Source organism: Erythrolamprus reginae, chromosome 2 (assembly GCF_031021105.1).
Source record: "Erythrolamprus reginae isolate rEryReg1 chromosome 2, rEryReg1.hap1, whole genome shotgun sequence".
NCBI classification, from domain to species: Eukaryota; Metazoa; Chordata; class Lepidosauria; order Squamata; family Dipsadidae; genus Erythrolamprus; species Erythrolamprus reginae.
In genome coordinates this window covers 147,269,007-147,291,439 of record NC_091951.1, presented here as the reverse complement: position 1 = coordinate 147,291,439, position 22,433 = coordinate 147,269,007, and the positions used below count along the sequence as shown (strand labels likewise).

General features: G+C 39.6%; 1 long non-coding RNA gene across 1 annotated transcript in view; it reads right to left on the bottom strand.

Moving 5' to 3' along the window:
• The window catches only part of LOC139161116 (uncharacterized), a 92,949-nt gene that overhangs the window by 28,271 nt on the left and 42,245 nt on the right, over positions 1-22,433 (bottom strand). The window lies entirely within an intron of this gene.

The window sequence follows — 22,433 nt, the reverse complement described above, 5'->3', positions numbered from 1 at the left end:
TACATCACATGATGGCACCATGATGGCAGGAGTTTGACACCCCTGCTTTGGATAGAGAGGCAGTGAATTAATAGAAGTCCTCTAGGTTTGCTTACTAATCAACTGAACATTAAAATACAACATAATATCTTAAGAATGCTTAAACTCAAACACAGAATTTAAAAACTCATTTTAAAGCTTGTCTTCTAAAGTCTCGTCTTCAAGAGTGCCTCCCATTTGCATGAAAAAGAGACATAGGCTTCTACTATTACCGTGTTTTCCCAAAAATAAGACCCTACCTTATATTTTTTTTGAACCTTGAAACAAACACTTGGCCTTATTGCCAAGCACTCAAAAGCCCAATTGGGCTTATTATCCGCGGATGTCTTATTTGGGGGGAAACAGGGTATCAGACAGATAGTTCAGATTGCTTTATTGAAGTGCTAGATGTAAGAACAAAAGGACCATCTGAATAAGATTTTCTAATCCTGCATCCTGAATCTCAGAATTGCCATCCAAATCCCTCTAAAAAGTGTGTAAAAAAACAAAACATGGAAGTAGTTTAGAAGGCTCTTCAACAGCTAGTGTTCATTTGCATACCATCTGTAGAATCTTTATAGCCTATGTTAGAACTATTCTTTGTACATTTCTCTAATTCCATTTTTAAGCCATATAAAGGCCATCATTACAGCTTATAGCAGAGAATTTAATGAATTAATTATATGTATAAAGACTGTTCTGAATCTTTTTTCTAGATGACACTAATTTCCAGTATTGTTAGCTAATTTCCCTTTTTAAAGCTGAAAATGTACTTGCAGCTATTGACATACATGTGCAATTAAGTAATGTATAAATATATTAATATATAATAATGTGTGCATACACACACACACACACACACACACACCTAAGAGAATACCTACCACTCTTAAATTTACATATAAATTCTGATATGTAGATTAATCTTAGAAATTGAATTAACTAAAAATAAACTAAGATAATATTGGTAATATTTCAAGGCAAGTTCTGACTGAGACGTTTTCATGTTATACTATATATCAATATATGATCTGTTTTACACAGTACTCTAATCTAAATTGTTGTTTTCAGATTAAGGTGTAACAGCAGGGTGTCAAACTCATGGCGTCGTCATGTGACATATTGAGACTTCCCCCACTTTGCTAAATCAGGAGTGGGCATGATGGAGTTTGACAGCCCTATGAACCCATTGATTGGGATTTATAAGTCATAGTTTATGGTTCAACCTTTAATGCAAACCTGGGTAATTGTGGTTTATTTGAGAATCCATTACTAAACAAAACATTGCTGAAAGAAAAATATAATCCTATTTGGTTCTGGCTTAAAATGATATTCAAATAGTAATCAAGTAAAAGTTAAAGATTTTTAAGAAAAATACTACAATGCAGGTTTATTTTCTTTATTTAGTAAAGTTTTCTCACATTTCTACATTTGGCTCATCTTCTGACTATTGGGCAAAGGCATGATAAAAACCATTGTGATATCTAGTAGAGACACTGGCAATAATCTACAGTGTATTTGCATATCCTGAAATAATGACATCATCCTTCAAGTGATGCAATGGTATAATATGCAGCAAATTATACAATTTTTGTCATGAGGAATGATTAAAATTTGTGTGAATATCTCTAAATTTTCAATGTATCGAGAATGTATTTATTTATACAATTCAATGTATAAATAAATACACATGGTAAATATGTATTTACCAATATGGTAAATGATTTAGTTTTACTAGATAAATGGTCAAAGCAATGGAAACTGCAGTTTAATGTTTCCAAATGTAAAATAATGCACTTGGGGAAAAGGAATCATCAATCTGAGTATTGTATTGGCAGTTCTGTGTTAGCAAAAACTTCAGAAGAAAAGGATTTAGGGGTAGTGATTTCTGACACTCTCAAAATGGGTGAACAGTGCAGTCAGGTGGTGGGGAAAGCAAGTAGGATGCTTGGCTGCATAGCTAGAGGTATAACAAGCAGGAAGAGGGAGATTATGATCCCGCTATACAGAGTGCTGGTGAGACCACATTTGGAATACTGTGTTCAGTTCTGGAGACCTCACCTACAAAAACAAAATTGAACGGGTCCAAAGACGGGCTACAAGAATGGTGGAAGGTCTTAAACATAAAACGTATAAGGAAAGACTTAATGAACTCAATCTGTATAGTCTGGAGGACAGAAGGAAAATGGGGGACATGATCAAAACATTTAAATATGTTAAAGGGTTAAATAAGGTCTAGGAGGGAAGTGTTTTTAATAGGAAAGTGAACACAAGAACAAGGGGACACAATCTGAAGTTAGTTGAGGGAAAGATCAAAAGCAACATGAGAAAACATTATTTTACTGAAAGAGTAGTAGATCCTTGGAACAAACTTCCAGCAGACGTGGTAGATAAATCCACAGTAACTGAATTTAAACATGCCTGGGATAAACATATATCCATCCTAAGATAAAATACAGAAAATAGTATAAGGGCAGACTAGATGGACCATGAGGTCTTTTTCTGCCGTCAGACTTCTATGTTTCTATGTTTCTAATGTATATACAATTTGGTGAAGGAGAAAAACAAGCGAGGACAATTGTTCTACTTGCAGAATTCTAAACCATTTTGAGATCAAGGCCTTTAATGAGGATGGGATTCCAACGTCAGTAAAGCAAGTTCTCTAATGGAAGATTGTCATTTTCCTCCGTAGGCAAATGAGCTCTATTTTTGATGCCAGAGGTTTAGCAATCAAACTTCAAAATTGTTCAGCAGCTGGACTTATTTTGTAATGACTTCAAACTTACATCTCAAAAGAGCCAGCTGGTTCAAACTAGATAAGCTATTATGGAAAAGAGATTAACATCTGGATGCATATTCAGAAACAAAGCCCATAATATATGTTCATTCAGACTTCCTGGCAAAGTTCCATTTTACTAGATCCCTTAGGAGAAACTACCCTGACTAGCGTTAGAATATCGGGATACATAATATTAGATTTAAAAATGACCAGTTACCAATATAATTATTCAATTTTGAACTCTCCCTACCCATCTCTCATATAATTAAACATTGGCAACTTTACTACTGATTATTGAAGAACATTTGCAGACATTCCGCTTCTGTCAGCTCTCTGCTGCCAAAATTTACAACACTATCACACTTATAAAGACACGCCAAGAGGAATCGTTCTAACTTCCCTTTTCTGCATAAGGCCTGGCATATTCCAGTAGATTATTTATTATTCTATGGCTAGGCTTAATTAGTTTGTTATGTTTTCTTAAATCTTGCCAGATTTGGAGTGTCTGCTATTTTGAAAGGGATTTTTGGGGTGAGGGAAAGAGCAAGTCATTTTAATGATAGCTTCATTTTTCTTTAAGGCACCCACATACTGTATTGAAAAATTCTCAATATTCAAAAAAAAGCTAATGCTGAGATCTGGAATTATTTTACAGCTGGTCATTGTTATTATCAGATCTATTTTTAGTTTTCTAAATAAATCATCTGTTTCACAGACAGGCAACCTAATGGCCTCCAAGAATATTGCACTTCAGCGTCCATCAGGCCCAGGAAGGTTGACAACAGTTTTAATTCAAAATATTGAAGTCGAAGCTTTGAATATCAAAAGGAATCATATCACGCACCTCTTCCTCCTTTTCTATTCATGTAAACTGTGTAAGAAATTATTTGCAGGAGCCTGATTGTTGGGGAAATACTAACGTTTCCCCTAACAGTGAGAAACAATGTGTTGTGATGTTTTGATTTGGGGTGATCCTAGCACCCCTACTTTATTATCATTCCTATTCTAGATGTTTCCCATGGCCAGATTTACAATTAAAATTAAGCGCTAATGTGGTTTGTTTGATTTGGCTTCACTTATTCACTTTTAAACTCAGCCATTGTGATTTGTTTATGACCTAATGTGCAATATCAAAACAGCCAATTGCAGCTTATTCAACAAGGAAATGGTGAAATAAGCCATAAGTTAAGACTTTTTCAAGTTGACTTTTAACCCTGGTAATCACATGGATACATCCAAGTGAACTTCTTAGCACCAATATGGAAATGGCTCATTATTGTCATTTTCTGGGACTTTTATTCTTTTGAAATATATATATTTTAGTTTACTCTACAGCCCTGATATTTACTTATTTAATTTATATCATAAATTAAAGCTGGGGTGGTGCAGTGATTAGAGTGCAGCACTGCAGGCTACTTCAGCTAACTGCTAGCTGTAGTTCAGCAATTCAAATCTCAAGTTGACTCAGCTTTCCATCCTTCCTAGGTGGGTGAAATGAGGACCCAGATTGTTGGGGGCAATATGTTGATTCTGTAAACAGCTTAGAGAGAGCTGTAAAAGCACTGTGAAGCAGTATATAAGTCTAAATGCTATTGCTATCATGTGCCTTTATTATTTTTATAAACAACTGAAGGCAATAAACATATATATATTGCTATTTCTTCCTCCGCAACAATAACCCTACAAAGTAAGGTCTGGTTGAGAAAGAATAACTGGCCCAAGGTCACCCAGCAGGCTTTCACTGCTATGGTGGGATTTGAACTCACAATCTCCCACTCAAACTCCTGCCATCATGGTGCCTTAACCACTAGACCAACCTAGCTTCCTATCCAAATAGCAACCAGATCCAACAATGATTATTTTCCAGTAATATTTTCCATGGTTGACTTCTCCAGATTCCTTAGAGGTCAGTAAGGGGCGAGCATAAGTGCACTAGTGTGCCTTCTGTCCCCTGTCCAATCGTCTCTCCTATATTTTATATATCTTTTCTCCCATCCATATATCCTTTCCTCTACTCTTCATTGATGTATTCTATTCTCATATCTCTTCTTCTATCCCTTCCCTGATATTTACTACTACAGTGTTCCCTCGATTTTCGCGGGTTCAAACTTCACAAAACGTCTATACCACGGTTTTTCAAAAATATTAATTAAAAAATACTTTGCGGTTTTTTCCTCGATACCACAGTTTTTCCTGCCCGATGACGTCATACGCCATCGCCAAACTTTCATCCACCTTTAATAAATATTTTTTTAAATAAACTTTAATAAATAAACATGGTGAGTAATAATCTAAATGGTTGCTAAGGGAATGGGAAATTGCAATTTAGGGGTTTAAAGTGTTAAGGGAAGGCTTGTGATACTGTTCATAGCCAAAAATAGTGTGTTTACTTCCGCATCTCTACTTCGCGGAAATTCGACTTTCGCGGGCGGTCTCAGAATGCATCCCCCGCGAAAATTGAGGGAACACTGTACACGTTTTTATTCTCTTTAACTTTCAATTTGTATTGGACAAAATAAATAAATAAATAAATAAATTGGCACATTTTATGAACTCAGCCATCATCAGCAAACATAAGGTTCCATTTCCCCCCCTTCTCTCCAGTAGCACAAAACAACATGAGGGTTCACCTTTGAAGGAGAGAGAATCACACATCTGTCACTGGATCCTGGCTATTGTGAATACCGCACTCAATTGCAAACCTGGAAACAATATCAAATTATTTCCTTTTGGAGCAGAAAGGCAGCGAATCACTAATCACTTGCCATCCTGTAGTCTCATAAACTGTAATGGGATACGCCAGCAAAGTGGATAAGTAAGCTGCTCCCCAGCCTTCTTGTAGATTTGACTGACAGGAAAACCATATTTAGTAACAGGGCGATTAAAATGAGAATTGCAGAAGCATGAAGTCTTGTTATCTGTGCGTCTTTCCCCAGCTGAGCCTCGAGACACACACTGATTGGTAATTCAGATCATGAAGTTTGTCCCCGTGGAGCTTCCATATGTTTCTCCCCCTGGAGGAGCTATGAATGTCAATGCACCCCTCAGGGTCTTCAATATCTGAAAATTCTCCAGGGGAAGAAATGAGAACTGACATTAATCTGCCACAGGTGGCCTTTGCAACTTTTGAGCATTTCCCGATTTCTTGCAAATCCCGAGAAAGGAAGCTGATCCCACGCATGTACACACATGCACACCTCACCTTGAAATACATAATGCATATTAAAAGATTTACTGAGTTGAACTGGAAGGCTAATCACAAGTGATTTCTGTAAGGAAAACATTCTGAGAGTTACAGGACTATTTTTCTTAACTCAAGACTTGTCACAAATATCCACGCGCACAATGGTTGTTTCAGCTACTCAGCATAATTCTGATTCATACGTATCTGTAGAGAAGCAAGAGGTATAAGGACATCCGCATTGTGACATTAGGCAAACATAACAAATTATAAACTTGCATCAGATTGCATGATGTTATGACCTATAAAACCCTTCATGGCATCGGACCAGAATATCTCCGGGCCAGCCTTCTGATGCACGAATCCCAGCGACCAGTTAGGTCCCACAGAGTTGGCCTTCTCCGGGTCTCGTCGACTAAATAATGTCATCTGGTGGGACCCAGGGGAAGAGCCTTCTCCGTGGCGGCCCCGACCCTCTGGAACCAGCTCCCCCCAGAGATTAGGATTGCCCCCACCCTCCTTGCCTTTCATAAACTTCTGAAAACCCACCTCTGCCATCAGACATGGGGGAATTGAGACATCTGCCCTGGCCTATATAATTTTATGTATGGTATGTTTGTGTGTATGTCTTGCTTTTTAAATAAGGGGTTTTTTTTAGAGATTTTTAATATAAGATTTGTGATACATTGTTTCTTATTGTTGTAGTGAGCCACCCCGAGAGTGCGCTGAGATGCGTGATCTAAGCGTTGCCCCCTCAGCGGTGTCCTTAAGGCCAATCAGTCACCGTCTGGGGTCACCACTTGACGAGACGCGATCCCTGCTGGACGGGGGTCTCGACAACCCTGTGATGGTTCACTTTACGAGGCCCGATCCTGAAACCATTACTAGTGCTTACCAATGAAACACGGAGTCAATGGTCTGGGTAAAGTGACAAAGCTTTATTGTTACAAATATGCCTCTTTTATACCCTTCATATGCAAATGAAGGGGTTTCAACTAGTAATTTTCTATTGGCTAAATACAAGTCTAATTTTTCCTAATATACGTTTCTTATAGGCTACAAATATAAGGTTTTTCAAATCTATAGGCTAATAATAAAACTTTTGAATATGCAAGTTTTCATAGGCTATATCTATATGCAAAATTAAGGCTTCTGAGTACCCAACTGTTCATAGGCTATTTCTATTAAGCTTCTAATTGGTTATAAAAGGTATCATCTACAGCTTATGATAGGCTACTAAATTCTCACTTTATGCACCTATCGGTAGCTGAGTTGCCAGCCAATCACACCGTTAGTGCCTTATCTCGTGCCAGGAGCACTGTTGAGGGATTCTTCTTACTCTGTCCAAAGTTCATGGCTATTGTATGAGTCACTGTCTATGGGCAAATTTTCACCATGCTATTTCAGATAACTGTTTCTGTGTATATCCTAGAGCATAGCTAATATTTGGCTTACACAATCCCTACAGGGCGCCATACAAATCTAATTAATAATAATAATAATAATAATAATAATAATAATAATAATAATAATAATAATAATAATAATATGACTGATATAATCATGCTGCATGATATATACATGATACTGTATAATCATATAATCAAGATATTGATAAATTGAACGGGTCCAAAGACGGTCTACAAAAATGGTGGAAGGTCTTTTAAGCATAAAACTTATCAGGAAAGACTTAATGAACTCAATATGTATAGTCTGGAGGACAGAAGGGAAAGGGGGGGCATGATCGAAACATTTAAATATGTTAAAGGGTTAAATAAGGTTCAGGAGGGAAGTGTTTTTAATAGGAAAGTGAACACAAGAACAAGGGGGCACAATCTGAGGTTAGTTAGGGGGAAAGATTAGAAGTAACATGAGAAGATATTATTTTACTGAAAGAGTAGTAGATGCTTGGAACAAACTTCCAGCAGACGTGGTTGGTAAATCCACAGTAACTGAATTTAAACATGCCTGGGATAAACATATATCCATTGTAAGATAAAATACAGGAAATAGTATAAGGGCAGACTAGATGAATCATGAGGTCTTTTTCTGCTGTCAATCTTCTATGTTTCTATGTTTCTATGCCATTATCAGAATGACATCATGACCCATATGTCATCATTTTATGTCATTGTCGCTTACAATAGAGGATTAGGGCTCAGCGTACTTATCTTCTACATGTACACATAGCCCCACAGACAGGCTGCAGTGTGTTCATGAAAAAGAGTGAAATAATGCAAAAAGTGGAAAGGGTTGGTGGGGGGTGTTCCATCACTTTTTTCCTGGGCTATTAACTAATGGAATACAGCTGAGAATATGGCTGGCAGCTGGAATGGAATACCCTTTCATGTTTCTTCCATTCACCCAGTTATAAAATTCTGCAGCCTTTTTGGGAAGAAAATTATTCTCATATGTTGCCAGGCAAAGAACTCCGTTTCTTGACTTAGCTCAAAGCATTAAAGCTCTTTCACAGTCCCTTGCTAAGAGCAACTTCATGCATTGTTTCTCATCAAAAGAGGAGGTGTGGGATATCTCCTCATTTTAGCAATCTTTCTGGTAGGAACATACCTATCTTCTGTTTGCTGGCTCTGACTATATTCTTAATGTGGGAGGCATGCTGGAGAGGGTTCTGGAGGAAATAAAACTTGCAGACTGCATTGAGTGACATATAATAATATGTAAAAATGTAAATGTATACCTTATCTTTTCATAGTAGTGAGAGGAGAATAGGAACTGATTTTAAAAAGCTATATGTCTGTTGTGGTTACCTCTGGCCCAGCTCTTGCCCCAAGAAATGTGCAGGTGGATGTGGGGGAAACATCCACATGCCGCAGGCCTGTTTTGCTCACAGTAGAATCTGTCGACGAAGCCTCCTCTGACCAAGGAAGCGTGAGCGACAGGGAAGAGGGGAGTTTGGCAGACAGCCCAGGAGGAGATCAATCATCTGTATCATCCCTGGTTTCTGAACAAGAATTAATGACACATCCACGCATGCGTAGAGTGATGCATAGGAGACAAGAACTGAAGGATTATTACAAGAGAAAATGAGGCCACCTGTGGTTGGGTGGGGCTGCTGTGATTAGTGCTAAAGATAAAAGTGCATCCTGGTGTTTAAGCCTCATGGCAGTTTATCTGATTCATTGTTTCGTCAAAATCATGGTTTTTGTGCTGTTCATGATTGTGTGTGGACTCTCTGGACTTTAGAATTGGACTCAATTTCCCAGTTATTGGGTAAGCAATTGGATTGCATTTAACCTGTGCCTTGTGTGTACCAGAAAATCCCTTTGACATTTAAAAAGGGAGCTGTTTCTGTTTTTCTGTTTATAAAAACTTTTGGGTTTTCCTTTTATCGTGTGGTGTGTGTCTTCCTGGACTAATTCCCCTGTAATTATAGGCGGTTGAAACACGCTGGCAGAACAATGTCCCTTCCAGCATTATAGTAATCCATCTGAGCTCAAATTCATTACAATTTCATAGCACCTCAGAAGGGGAGGACCACTGAGATGGCAGATGTTGTAGGATAGCTGTGGTATCGCAATCTGTCTTTCCTCTGGAGCCTTCTAGCTATTTCTCTTATTGGAAGGAAAAAATAATGCTTCCAGCCATTGTCAGAATTCGTTTTCCTACTGCAGTGTTTCCCAACCTTGGCAACTTGAAGATATCTGGACTTCAACTCCCAGAATTCCCCAGCCAGCATTTGCTGGCTGGGGAATTCTGGGAGTTGAAGTCCAGATATCTTCAAGTTGCCAAGGTTGGGAAACACTGGCCTACTGTATCCTTCTCAGGTACCAAGATGTCACTGGCTGATTCCGACTAGGAATTATTTTTTCCAGATTCCTGTAATGATAACTCCTATTCTTCAAGTCCATTTGATGATATTTATGCTTAAATTGGCATATTGATAATACAGAAGTATGCATTCTAACTACTGCGCCACCAGGGCTTTGGGTATGACTTTCATGCAGGGGTGGGCTACTACCTGGATGGGGGGTGGGACGCAGTGGGAAAGCAAAAATGGAGCTCCACCCCAGAGCACCCAATTTGCACTGAAATATGTGGAAAGAAAATGCAGGGTGTCCTGCATAAGCCACGCCCACAGTGTGGTAGTAAAAATTTTAGTAGCCCTTCACTGCTTTCATGCATTGGATGATCCTGTTCAGAGGATATATTTTTGGCATACACTCCTAGCAGTCCTCACAATACATTTTTGGAACAACCCCTCCACCGATGGCAATAAAGCAGAATTTCAGGAGGTGTTTGGTTTACCAGGGAGCTATGAGGCTATAATGTTCAAAATCTTTTCATATACAGTAATACCTCATGATACGAACTTAATTGGTGCCAGGAGGAGGTTCGTAAGGTGAAAAGTTCGTAAGACAAAACAAAGTTTCCCATAGGAATCAATGGAAAAACGATTAATGCGTGCAAGCCCAAAATTCACCCCTTTTGCCTCATTTCTGCCGGCATTCGGATTTTGTTCAGGTGTGGGTGGAGGGGGGGAGACAGGGGAGACAGCGCAGGCTGCCCAGAGGGAGCCTCGTGGGTGGATTAACGGAAAAGTCAACAGTTATTCTCCGGCTTGCAATGACTGGAAGGGAAGGGAGGGAAACGCACAGGCGGTTTGTACGTGCATCTTCTCTGATTTCCTCCCTCCCTCCTTCCCCCTCTCCCTCCTGGCCTCCCTCCTCCTCCTCCTCCTGTATTCAGCCTCCCTCCCAGCCTCTGGGCCACATTCTCCGCGCCGCCGGCCGGCTGTCATCTTCTAAAGAAGCAAGAAGAGGAGGAGGAGCTGGGCGCCTTCTTCCACCACCACCGGCGCCCAGCTCCTCCTCCTCTTCTTGCTTCTTTAGAAGATGACAGCCAACCGGCGGCGCGGAGGCTGGAGATGGTGTGCGTGTGTGGAAAGGGTCAGTGAGAAAACTGGGGGGAGCCGTGGCCACTGCCCCGTGGAAAGGACCCGGCTGGGAAGCTCCCGAAGGTGTGGGCTGAGGTCTTACCGGGAGAGCAAGCAGCAGGCGTGGGCTGGGGTCCCCCCAGTTCTCCCGCGGACCTCTTCCACACATCCCGACTCCTGCAGCCTCCACGTTTTTATTTCGGCTTCGAGCTGGACAGGAGGAGCTAAGCCAGCCCAGCGGCTTTTTACATTGGGGAGATGTTGCCAGCCCAGCGGCATTGATTCCTCCGGCCGCTTAGCTCCTCCCATCCATCCATAAGCCGAAAGTTCTGGCCTTTGTTCAGCAGCCTCCACGTTTTTCTTTTGGCTTCAGGCTGGACAGGAGGAGCTAAGCCAGCCCAGCGTTAACCATTTGTTCACCAGCCTCCATGTTTTTCAGGTCTGCATCCTGGGCGGGTGGGCGGGTGGCGGGCAAAGAGGCACGACCGAGCGGGCCCGGCTCAGGCTCCGGCTAGGACGGGGCGGGCAGCGGCTGGGCGCGGCAGCGAGGGTGCGTCCGACTCGGGGCTGGCGGTGCCCGCCCACCCGCCCAGGATGCAGACCTGCTGCCTCTCCCCGCGCCCGCCGCCGGCCCGATCCTGCGCCTCCTGCTTCCCCCCCCCAGCCAAAAATACAAAGGCGGTCTGCCGCCGCCCACGGAGCAATGGGAAGCTGAAGCCGCTGGCGGTTTCAGACTCCCTTTGCTCCATGCTGCTCCGCCCTGCCTGTCATGCGGCGGCAGACCGTCTTTGTGTTTTTCGCTGAGGGGGGAGCAGGAGGACCTTCCTGACTCCCTCTCCCAGCGCCGGACCTCCTGCCCTCCCTCCCAGCCAAAAACCCAAAGCGGCCTCCTGAACGTTTTCCGTCTTACCAACCTGCCGCCGCTGCCGCCGAGAAGCCCCGCCGCCCGGCTGTCACCTTTTAAAACAGCCGGGTGGCTTCCCAGCAGCCTCCTGAAGCCGAACACCAAACCCGAACTTCCGGGTTCGGCTTCGGGAGGCTGATGGGAAGCCCCCCGGCTGTTTTAAAAGGTGACAGCCGGGCTGCAGGGCTTCCCAGCAGCCTCCGGAATGCCCAAACCGGAAGTTCGGGTTTGGCGTTCGTAAGATGAAAAAAGTTTGTAAGAAGAGGCAAAAATATTCTGAACCCCGGGTTCCTATCTCGGGTTGTTCGTAAGACGAGGGGTTCGTATCTTGAGGTACCACTGTACACTACTATGAAGCCAGGTATCCCCATATCCTACACATCTTTATTAGATTATTATCTCTTCCACCCAAATTTATTCCATCTGCAAATTCAAGAAACATTTTTCCACTTTGTCATCTAGGTCAGTAAAGAAAGTATTGAAGAGTACTAGGGCGAGGACCAAACCCTATGCCACTCAATTTTATTCCAGTTTAATGTATAATTGTTGATCAGCACGCCTTGAAGAAAGCTTGGAGTTGGTTCTGGATTTACTTAAAAGCCATTCTATTCATTACACACTTAATAAACAGTCTGTTAGTCAGAGATCTACGGAGTGCTTTTTAAAAAATCCTTTGCTTTAAGTCAAATTCTTTTCCCCCCACCCAATATTTTTTTATTAATTTTCTTAAAATTAACACACAGACTTACAAACATTCAACATAAAATGTGGGGATGTATCTTCCCCACTTTTCTCAAAAGTATAAATGCAGATACAGAAAAAGGAATACATAGTTAAATACATAATTCAATACTACTAATGCAAAAATATCTAATAAGGAAAAATTAATATTATAAAAAAGAAAGATAGTTGTAACTAATATAAAACCAAACAGTCTTATCAATTCTATATATATAAACTAATTCTAGTATTATTCTTAAGAAGAAAAAGGAAAATTTAAACCAAAACATCTATATTTATTTTTAATTTTCTATTATTATTATTTTCTTATCTATCCATACATAAACTTTGTTCCATGTTTCATAAAATTTCGTTTCTTCTTGATCGTTTAAGCATCTTGTCATCATATCCATTTCCGCGCAATCTAATATTTTTGTAATAACTTCCTCTTCTTTGGGGATATTTTCCCCTTTCCAGTTTTGCACGTAAATAATCCTTGCCGCTGTAAAAATATGTATAATTAAATATAAAATTTCTTTTTTGTAATTTTGGTTAGTGATTCCTAGTAAACAGAACTCCGGGGTAATTTCTATGTTTTGCTTTACTATCTCTTTTGTCATTTTCTCTATCATTCTCCAGTACATTTTAGCTTTGTTACATGTCCACCATTGATGGTAGTAGGATCCTATTTCTTTCTTACATTTCCAACACAAAGGTGATGTCTTGGGAAACATTTTTGCTATTCTACTTGGTGGGAGATGCCATCTATAAAACATTTTAATTTGATTTTCTTTTAAAGAAACTGATTTTGTCATTTTCCAGTTGTGCATCCAAACTTTCTCCCATGTGTCTATATCTATTTCTTTGCCTATATTTCTACACCACTGTATCATACTGTCTTTTAAAGTTAAATCAATATTCTTGTGAGCAATCAAGTATTTGTATATTTTCCCAATTACTCTGTTTTGATTTATAGTAATTAAGTTACTTAATAAATTTTTATTTTCATTAAATATATAAAGTATGCTGTCTTTCTGGTATCTAGATCTAATCTGTGCATAGTGCCACCAATCAATTTGTATCCCTTCCTCTTGTAATTTAATTCTAGTTTTTAATTTCATTTGATCGTCTAATAAGTCTTTATATCTTATTATTCTTGTGTCCTTGATAGAATTTGGATGTATTATTGCATCTAATGGGGCAACCCAATCCGGAATTGTTAAAAAGTGGTTTTTCTTTATATCTTTCCATACATCAAATAAATATTTTCTTAGTGTATGTCTTTTAAAATAAGAATGGTTTTTATCTTTATCATACCATACGAAGGCATGCCAGCCAAGCATAAGGTCATGTCCTTCTAATTTTAATGTTCTCTTATCCTCTAAGGTTATCCAATTTTTAATCCATGTTAAGGCGGCTGCCTGATAATATAATTTCCAATTTGGGAGGGCAAAACCTCCCCTCTCTTTTATATCTTCTAACATATTTATCTTAATTCTTGCCTTTTTACCTTGCCATAGAAATTTTCTAACCACATTTGTTAGATTTTTTTAAAAAAAATTGCCCCTGGATTTATTGGGATCACTTGAAATAAAAATAAGACCTTGGGTAAGATATTCATCTTAATTGTGGCAATTCTTCCCAGAAAGGATATTTTTAAGTTATTCCATATTTCCAAATCTTTTTTGATTTCATTAATTAATTTTATATAATTATCATTTTTTAATGTTATTGTTTTAGCTGTTAACCATATTCCCAAATACTTTACTTTTTTAACTATTTGTATTCCAGAGATACATTCTAAATTGCTTTCTTGTGCTTTATTCATGTTTTTTGTTATAAATTGTGTTTTATTTTTATTTATTTTCAGACCTGCTACCTTACCATATTGTTCTATTGTCTGGATTAATCTTGGTGCTGTAACTATCGGATCTTCCATTATAAAGGTCAGATCATCTGCAAAGGCCTGAACTTTATATATCTCTTTTCCAACGGTTAACCCTTTTATCTTTGAGTCTGCTCTTATTTTTATCAATAGTGTTTCTAAGGTCATAATGAACAGGAGGGGTGAAATAGGACATCCTTGTCGAACTCCTTTATTTATTTTAAACGCTTCCAATTGCTCATTGTTTAATATGATTTTTGTTGTTTGTTCTGAATAAATAGCATCTATTAAATTGACAAATTTGGGGCCAAATCTCATTTTATTTAGTTGCATTTTTATAAATGTCCAATTAACGTTATCAAAGGCTTTTTGAGCATCTAAAAACATTAATGATAATGTTTTATCTGGATGTTGTTCATAATATTCTAATACATTAATAATTGTTCTAAGGTTATTTTTAATCTGTCTACCTGACAGGAAACCATTTTGGTCTGAGTGAATTTTACTATTTATAACCGTTTTCAACCTATCTGCATATATTGCAATAAATATTTTATAATCCACGTTTAATAATGATATTGGTCTATAATTTTTAATTTTTTCCATTGCTGTATCCGATTTGTGAATTAAAGTTATCAAAGATTCAGACCATGATTTAGGAATTTTACCATCTAACCTGCATTCATTAAAGATTTGCAGCATATTATTTCTTAATGTTTCATTTTCTATTTTATACCACTCTGCTGGAATAGCGTCTGGTCCTGTGGCTTTGTTATTTTTTTGCTTCTTAATAGTTATAAGGAGTTCTTCCATTGTTATGGGACTCTCCATCCTCTCCTGTTGTTCTTCTGTTAATTGAGGTAATTCTGAACTTTCTAAATATTTAAATACTTCCTCTTCATCAATATTATCATTTTTATACAATTCTTTAAAAAAAAAATTGTAGTATATTTGCTTTTCCTTCTGTGTCATATTTTGTTGTTCCATCGTTGTCTTCTAGTTGTTTAATTAATTTAGATTGTCTCTGTTTTCTCAGTTTATATGCTAACCATCTACCTGGTTTATTAGCATGTTCAAAATATTGTTGCTTAGCTCTTTTTATTTTTTCCAGCATTTGATTTTGTTCTTCCAATCTAATTTTATGTTTAATTAAATTTATTTTTTTTCCAAATCCTTATTTTTCATGTTTTGTTGTGATATAAATTCTAATTGTTTTAATTCATTCGTTAATTGTTCATATTTTCTTTTTTTTTCTTTGTTATATTTTGCTGTGTAAGATATTGTTAATCCTCTTATGTACGCTTTAGTTGCATCCCATAAGTTTTGGGGAGTAGTATCTGTATTTTTATTAATTTCAAAAAATGTTTTTAATTCCTTCTCAATCCATTCTTTATATTCTTTCTCTTTCAGAATGTTTCTATTCATTTGCCAATTATAATGCTTTTTACTATTTCTCATATAAACTATAACTGGGTTATGATCCGCCCATGTGTTAACATCTATTTCCACCTCTTGTATATATTCTGCTGTTATTTTAGGAGCCCACACCATATCTATTCTAGTCCAAATTTTGTGGGGGTTTGAGTAAAAAGTATATTGCCTTTTTTGAGGGTGTCTTTCCCTCCAAATATCATTCAATAGTAATTCTGCTTTCATTTTCTGAAAAGTGGAGGGTAATAAATTCTTTTTTTTCTTTTTACTATTTTTCTTCTCCCCCGAGTGGTCTAATTGCCTATTTGTTATCGCATTAAAATCTCCAATGATTAACATATTTTCCAAATTTAACTCTATAATTTTTTGATGTAATTTTTTATAAAATGTAATTTGATCATCATTTGGGGCATATGTAGAAACAATAGCAAGAGGTCTGGGTTCAATATTAACTTGGACAATCAAAATTCTACCTTCGTTATCACTAAATAATTGTTTGGAATTTATAGAACTCTCAACATACATTGCTACTCCTCTTTTCCTTTGATCTGCTAATGCAGCATACATATTTCCAATTTTATTATTTAGCAATAAATTCTGATTACTTTTTTTTATATGTACTTCTTGAAGTATAACAATTTGAGCCTTTTGGTTCTTAATTTTAGAAAATATTTGTTTTCTTTTTTTTTTTTTTGGTTCATTTAGTCCATTAACATTTACTGAGAAAATTTTTAAGTCTCTCTTATTGTACTTTTTGGTTTCCCGCTGAGGTTGCTTTCTTCTGGCCCCGTGGTCCTGCTCCTCCACTTGTGCAGATGCCCCCATGGCTTCCGCCTGCATTACTTCCAATTCTCTTGTTAGCTGTTCCATTTCGCTTATTCCACTATTTTCATAAAAGTCTCTTGCTTGATCTAAATTCTCCAGCTTATATCTTGTAGATTTCCATGTCAGTGACAGTCCTTGTGGAATAAGCCAGTGAAAAGTTATGTTCTCTTTGATCAAGATTTTGGTCAAAAAGTGGTAATCTCTTCTGTTCTCCCTAACACTTCTTGGAATTTGTTTTAATATTTTTATTTCTTTACCTTTGTGTTGTAACTGACCAGTTCTTGACCAGTGCAGTATATCATCTCTCAAAGTTTTTCTTACAAATTTGATGTGAATCTCTCGTGGAAGGTTGAAACGACATATGTAGCTATTCGAAATTCTGTAAACTTCATCGATTTCTTTTATTATTTCTAGTGGGTCTATCTTGAGGATTTTCCCAATAATTTCAGCCATAGTGGCCTTTAAATCTTCATCCTTCTCTTCTATTATATTTTGAAATCGTAGCCCATATGACGCACGTTGCATTTCCAGATGTCTAATTGATTCATCATATCTTCTGTAGCGTGAATCCGCTCTGTCCTCAAGGTAGTCAATTCTTTTCTCCATTTTCTCCGTCTTTTCTTCAGCTGCTTTCATTCGGTCTTCGCTGTCTTTCATGGTTTGTTTAATCTCCTTCATCTGGTCTTTCATCTCTCCTGTATCTACTTTCATTTCAGCCATCTCTGCTTTTATTTCATCTCTCTGCTGAGTTGCATCAGTTGAGATTGAAGCATAAAGTCATTTAATGCAGTTAGTGTCTCTTGGATTGAGGCAAGTGAAGGTTGTTGTGATTTCTCTTTCTCCTTCTCCTTGGTAAACATGGTTACTGATAACGCCGGCTGTGCGGGGGAGGGATGAGGCGAGCCTTGGGGGGACGATGCAGCAGATGTTTGCTTCTTAATTGTTTTGGTATAGGTAGAAGTACTTGACATTTTGAAATTTAAAGTTAGTATTATTTTATATTAGCAGTATGTAAAGAATTGCTATAAATTCCAAACCTACACAATTAATTGCCCTAGGCAAACCACAGTAAAGATTCAAATACACACTGAAAATTGAGGTATAGTTCAAGTACAAATACTATTAGAATTCAATATTCAAAATATGACTCGTTAATTCTTATTACTATAAGTCCAAAATTATATCAAGAAAAAAGAAATTGATTCGGCACAGCTGGAAAAGAGAGGGGGGAAAAGGAAAACCAAAGGAGAAGGAAGAAAGAAGAAAATAGAAAGGAGAAATAGAGGATAAAAGGAAGAGGGCAATCTAAGCAAAAAGAAGAGATATAATTCAGTTAAGGAGGAGCAGGAAACCAAGGATTGTTAACAGTGCATATACAAAACCCAAATGATTATAATATAATATAGGTTTAAAATTCAAAACTTAAAATTGAAGGAAGGAAAAAGCAAAAATCAATTATTAATATTCCTCTTATAATAAAATAAAATAATTTTGTTGATTGAAGATCTAATCTGTTTTAAAAGAGACTTTTAGTATAGGTTAAAATAAGGTCCCGTTGATTTAAAGAGTAAAAACAGTAAAATTTAATCTTCTCAAAATTTATAAAATCTCAGTTTTCCAAACGATTTCAATTTAATTATCCAATGTTAGAATGGAGTCGATCCGTCTCTCGCAGCTTAAAGGAAAATGTAAAGCCTCTCCGCTACGAATCCGACAGAACAGCCGTTAATCCAAACGAAATGATCCAACGAAGTAATCCAAATAGGGTCAATCAAATAATCCAAATGTAAAAAATCCAAAATAAGAAGAAAAATATTTTTTATATATTTATTCCAGTTTGTGACTAGATAGTAAGCAGTCTTAATCCTTCCGCCAAAAAAATCCGAGCCCGGACTTCATTTTCTAGTATTTTTTGTAACCAATTGCTTCAAAAAAGGAGAAAAATATTCAGCCAAATAATGTCATTTTATATGTTAAACCTTTTAGTGTCTCATTTTAAAATCCTTAAAATTCCCCTTGTTTTCAAACTTTTGACAGTTCAAGTCCAAATTCGAAACAATAAGTGAAAGTAGTGAAAGTAAGTTCCGGCTGTTGTTTTGTGCCTGGATACAATGTTTTTAGACAACTTTCTCTTTCGCCTTCTTTTAAGACTTTTTTATTTCTCCACTTTCTTTTACTCCGATCTTCTTATTTAGCATGAAACATAGGGAAAAAAAACTTTTTACCTTGGTTGTGCTTTCTTTAGTGTACAGTGGTACCTCGAGATACGAGTTTAATTCGTTCCGGACCTGGGCTCTTAAGTCGAGCAGCTCTTATCTCGAACGACTTTTCCCCATAGGAATTAATGTAAATAATTTTAATTGGTTCCAGCCCTCAAAAAACTCACAAAGTTAGTCTAAATTATGCAGAAAGACATGTTTTTAATGAAGAAATGTACATGTACATATAAATGAATAATGAAGTTTCTTTCACTTAACTTGTAAACTTTCTTAAACTTTTAAATTTACATATGTTCAACTTCTCTGCCACCCAATCCTGTAGGACAGAGGTCCCCAACCCTTTTTGCACCAGGGACCGGCTTTAAGCGATCAAGAGAGGAATGGGTGAATGAATGGACGGAGGGTGGGAAGGAAGGAAGGAAAGAGGGAAGGGACAGGAACAGAGGAAGGAAGCAAGGAAACTTATGAAAGGGGAGAGTAAGAGAGGAATGAGTGAAGGGAGGGAGGGAGGGAAGAAGGTGGGAAGGAGAAAGAAAAGAAGAAATAGAGGAAGGGAAGGTAAAAGAGAGAAAGAAAAAGAGCAAGAAAGCAAGAAAGAAAGAAAGAAAGAAAGAAAGAAAGAAAGAAAGGGGGAAGGGACAGGAACAGAGGAAGGAAGCAAGGAAACTTATGAAAGGGGAGAGTAAGAGAGGAATGAGTGAAAGGAGGGAGGGAGGGAAGAAGGTGGGAAGGAGAAAGAAAAGAAGAAATAGAGGAAGGGAAGGTAAAAGAGAGAAAGAAAAAGAGCAAGAAAGAAAGCTGCAAGCACCCCCCCGAGCCCCCCAGGCCGGCTGCAACCTTTTAAAACATGCGCGCCGCTTCGCAGCTGTCTCCTGAAGCCGAACGCGGAAGTTAGCGTTTGGCTTCAGGAGACAGCTCCTTGGCGCTTGTATCTCGAATTTGGGCTTGTAAGTAGAACAAAAATATCTCTCCCCTCCCAGCTCTTATCTCGAGTTGCTCTTAAGTAGAGCAGCTCTTATGTCGGGGTTCCACTGTATTCCTTTTTCAATAAAAGTAGCTTTAATCTCTGCTTTCACTTTTCTGATTCTTTCTTGCTTCCCGCTGGTTTGGTGGGATCGCAATGGCCGCATCCTCTTGCGAGAGGACCGGTGCTCCCTGATCCAGAGCTGCAGGACAGACCCCCTGCCTCCGGAGCCTCGGCGACGGCCCCTCGGACAGAGGGAAATCCCCTGTTCTAGGATCGAGCCATCCGGACTCAATCCGATCGCGTTGGGGCGACCTCTGGAAGGGTGGAAGGAGTCTCAAGGCAGAGCCCTGCCAAGAGACTCTGCTGCGGTCCTCGACGAAACCGGAAGTCTCGCTGAAGTCAAATTCTATTAGTATCATTACCATTCCCATAATTGGGCTAAGGGAAATTGCCTGACCAAATAGTGAAGTAATCAGACCTGTTTTTTTTTTTTTTTAATTCATACTGATGTATAGGAACCGTGCACTGCTTTCAGGAGGCTTACAGATTAAATGTGTTATGGTCCATTGTAGAATGGGCCTATGACAATTTGCCATGGCCAACACACCATGGCCATCTTGCCATGATCAAATTGCCATAGCCAACTTCCCACAGCCAACTCACTGCGTGATAACTCGCTATGGCCTACATTAATTCCATTATTTATTTATTTATTTATTAGATTTGTATGCCGCCCCTCTCCGTAGACTCAGGGCGGCTCACAACACAATAAAACAGTTCATGACAAATCTAATAATTTACAATTTAAAATATTTTTAAAAACCCCATTATTAAGCAGACATACATACAAACATACCATACATACCATACATATCCCTGTGTTGCTGGGGAGAGGCAGATATGGCAGGGGCCACAGAGCTAGCCATTCCAGGGGAACGAGAGACCGTTGCTTAATAACGGTCCCTTGTTCTGGCTCTGTGAGCCCAACCTTGGGTACTGGTGATGAGTGTAACTCTGGCCCTGGACTCAGGTTGCTGCTGCTCAACGCCAGGTCGGTGGTAAATAAAGCTCTCCTCATCCGGGACCTGATCCTGGATGAGGAGGCCGACCTGGCTTGTATTACTGAAACCTGGCTGGGCCCAGAGGGAGGTGTTCCTCTCTCTGAAATTTGCCCAGCCGGGTTTCAGATATGGCATCAACCTCGACCCCAGGGAAGGGGGGGAGGAGTGGCTATTGTAGCCAGGGAGAGCCTTTGCCTGCGTAGGCTCATTGCTCCGGAAATTGCGGGTTGCGAGTCTCTCTTGCTGAAGTTGGACTTAGGGGTTCAGGTGGGCTTATTTCTCACGTACCTGCCTCCCAGCTGCGTGTCAAAAGCCCTGCCTGTGCTACTCGAGGAGGTAGCCGGGTTGGCGGTGGAGTTTCCCGGACTTATTGTCCTGGGGGACTTCAATCTGCCGTCGCTCGACGAAACCTCTGGGTTGGCACAGGAGTTCATGGCCACCATGACAGCCATGGACCTGACTCAAGTAGTACAGGGTCCGACTCACGAGGGAGGGCACGCACCTGACATGGTATTCCTTTCCGAGCAATTGAGTAATGGTCTGAGATTAAGGGGCTTAGAACCATTGCCTTTGTCTTGGTCAGACCATTTCCTACTACGGCTCGACTTCCTGGCTCCAATCCTTCCCCGCAGGGAGGCGGAACCAATGAAGATGTTCCGCCCCAGACGCCTGATGGACCCAGAGGGCTTTCAGACGGCGCTTGGGGTTATCCCAGAGGCACTTGTCCACAGTTCGGCGGAGTCTCTTGCGGAGGCCTGGAATACGGATGCTGCGGAGGCTCTTGACCGGATTGCGCCTTTGCGACCTCTCCGTGGCGCTAGACCCCGTAGAGCCCCATGGTTCAACGAGGAGCTCCGGGAGTTGAAACGCCAAAAGAGACGTCTAGAGAAGCGATGGAGGAAGAGTAGGTCTGAATCTGATCGAACACTTGTAAGAGCTTTTATTAAGACTTACAAAGTGGCGCTCAAGGCGGCAAGATGCGCGTACCATGCCGCCTTGATTGCATCAGCGGAATCCCGCCCGGCCGCTCTGTTTAGGGTGACCCGCTCCCTTCTTAACCAGGGGGGAGTTGGGGAGCCCTTGCAGAGTAGTGCCGAGGAGTTTAACACGTTTTTCGCTGATAAAGTCGCTCAGATCCGGGCCGACCTCGACTCCAATTGTAAAACAGTGTCGACTGACAACGAGTCAGTCGAGGTGACTGGGGCACGTACTTGTCCACCTGTCTGGGAAGAGTTTGATCTGGTGACACCTGATGAAGTGGACAAGGCCATTGGAGCTGTGAGCTCCGCCACCTGTTTACTGGATCCGTGTCCCTCCTGGTTGGTCTCGGCCAGCAGGGAGGTGACACGGAGCTGGGCCCAGGAGATTACCAACGCTTCCTTGGGGAGGGGAGTTTTTCCATCACTCTATAAAGAAGCGCTTGTGCGCCCCCTCCTCAAGAAGCCCTCCCTGGACCCAGCCGTACTTAACAACTATCGTCCAGTCTCCAACCTTCCCTTTATGGGGAAGGTTGTCGAGAAGGTGGTGGCACTCCAGCTCCAGCGGTCCT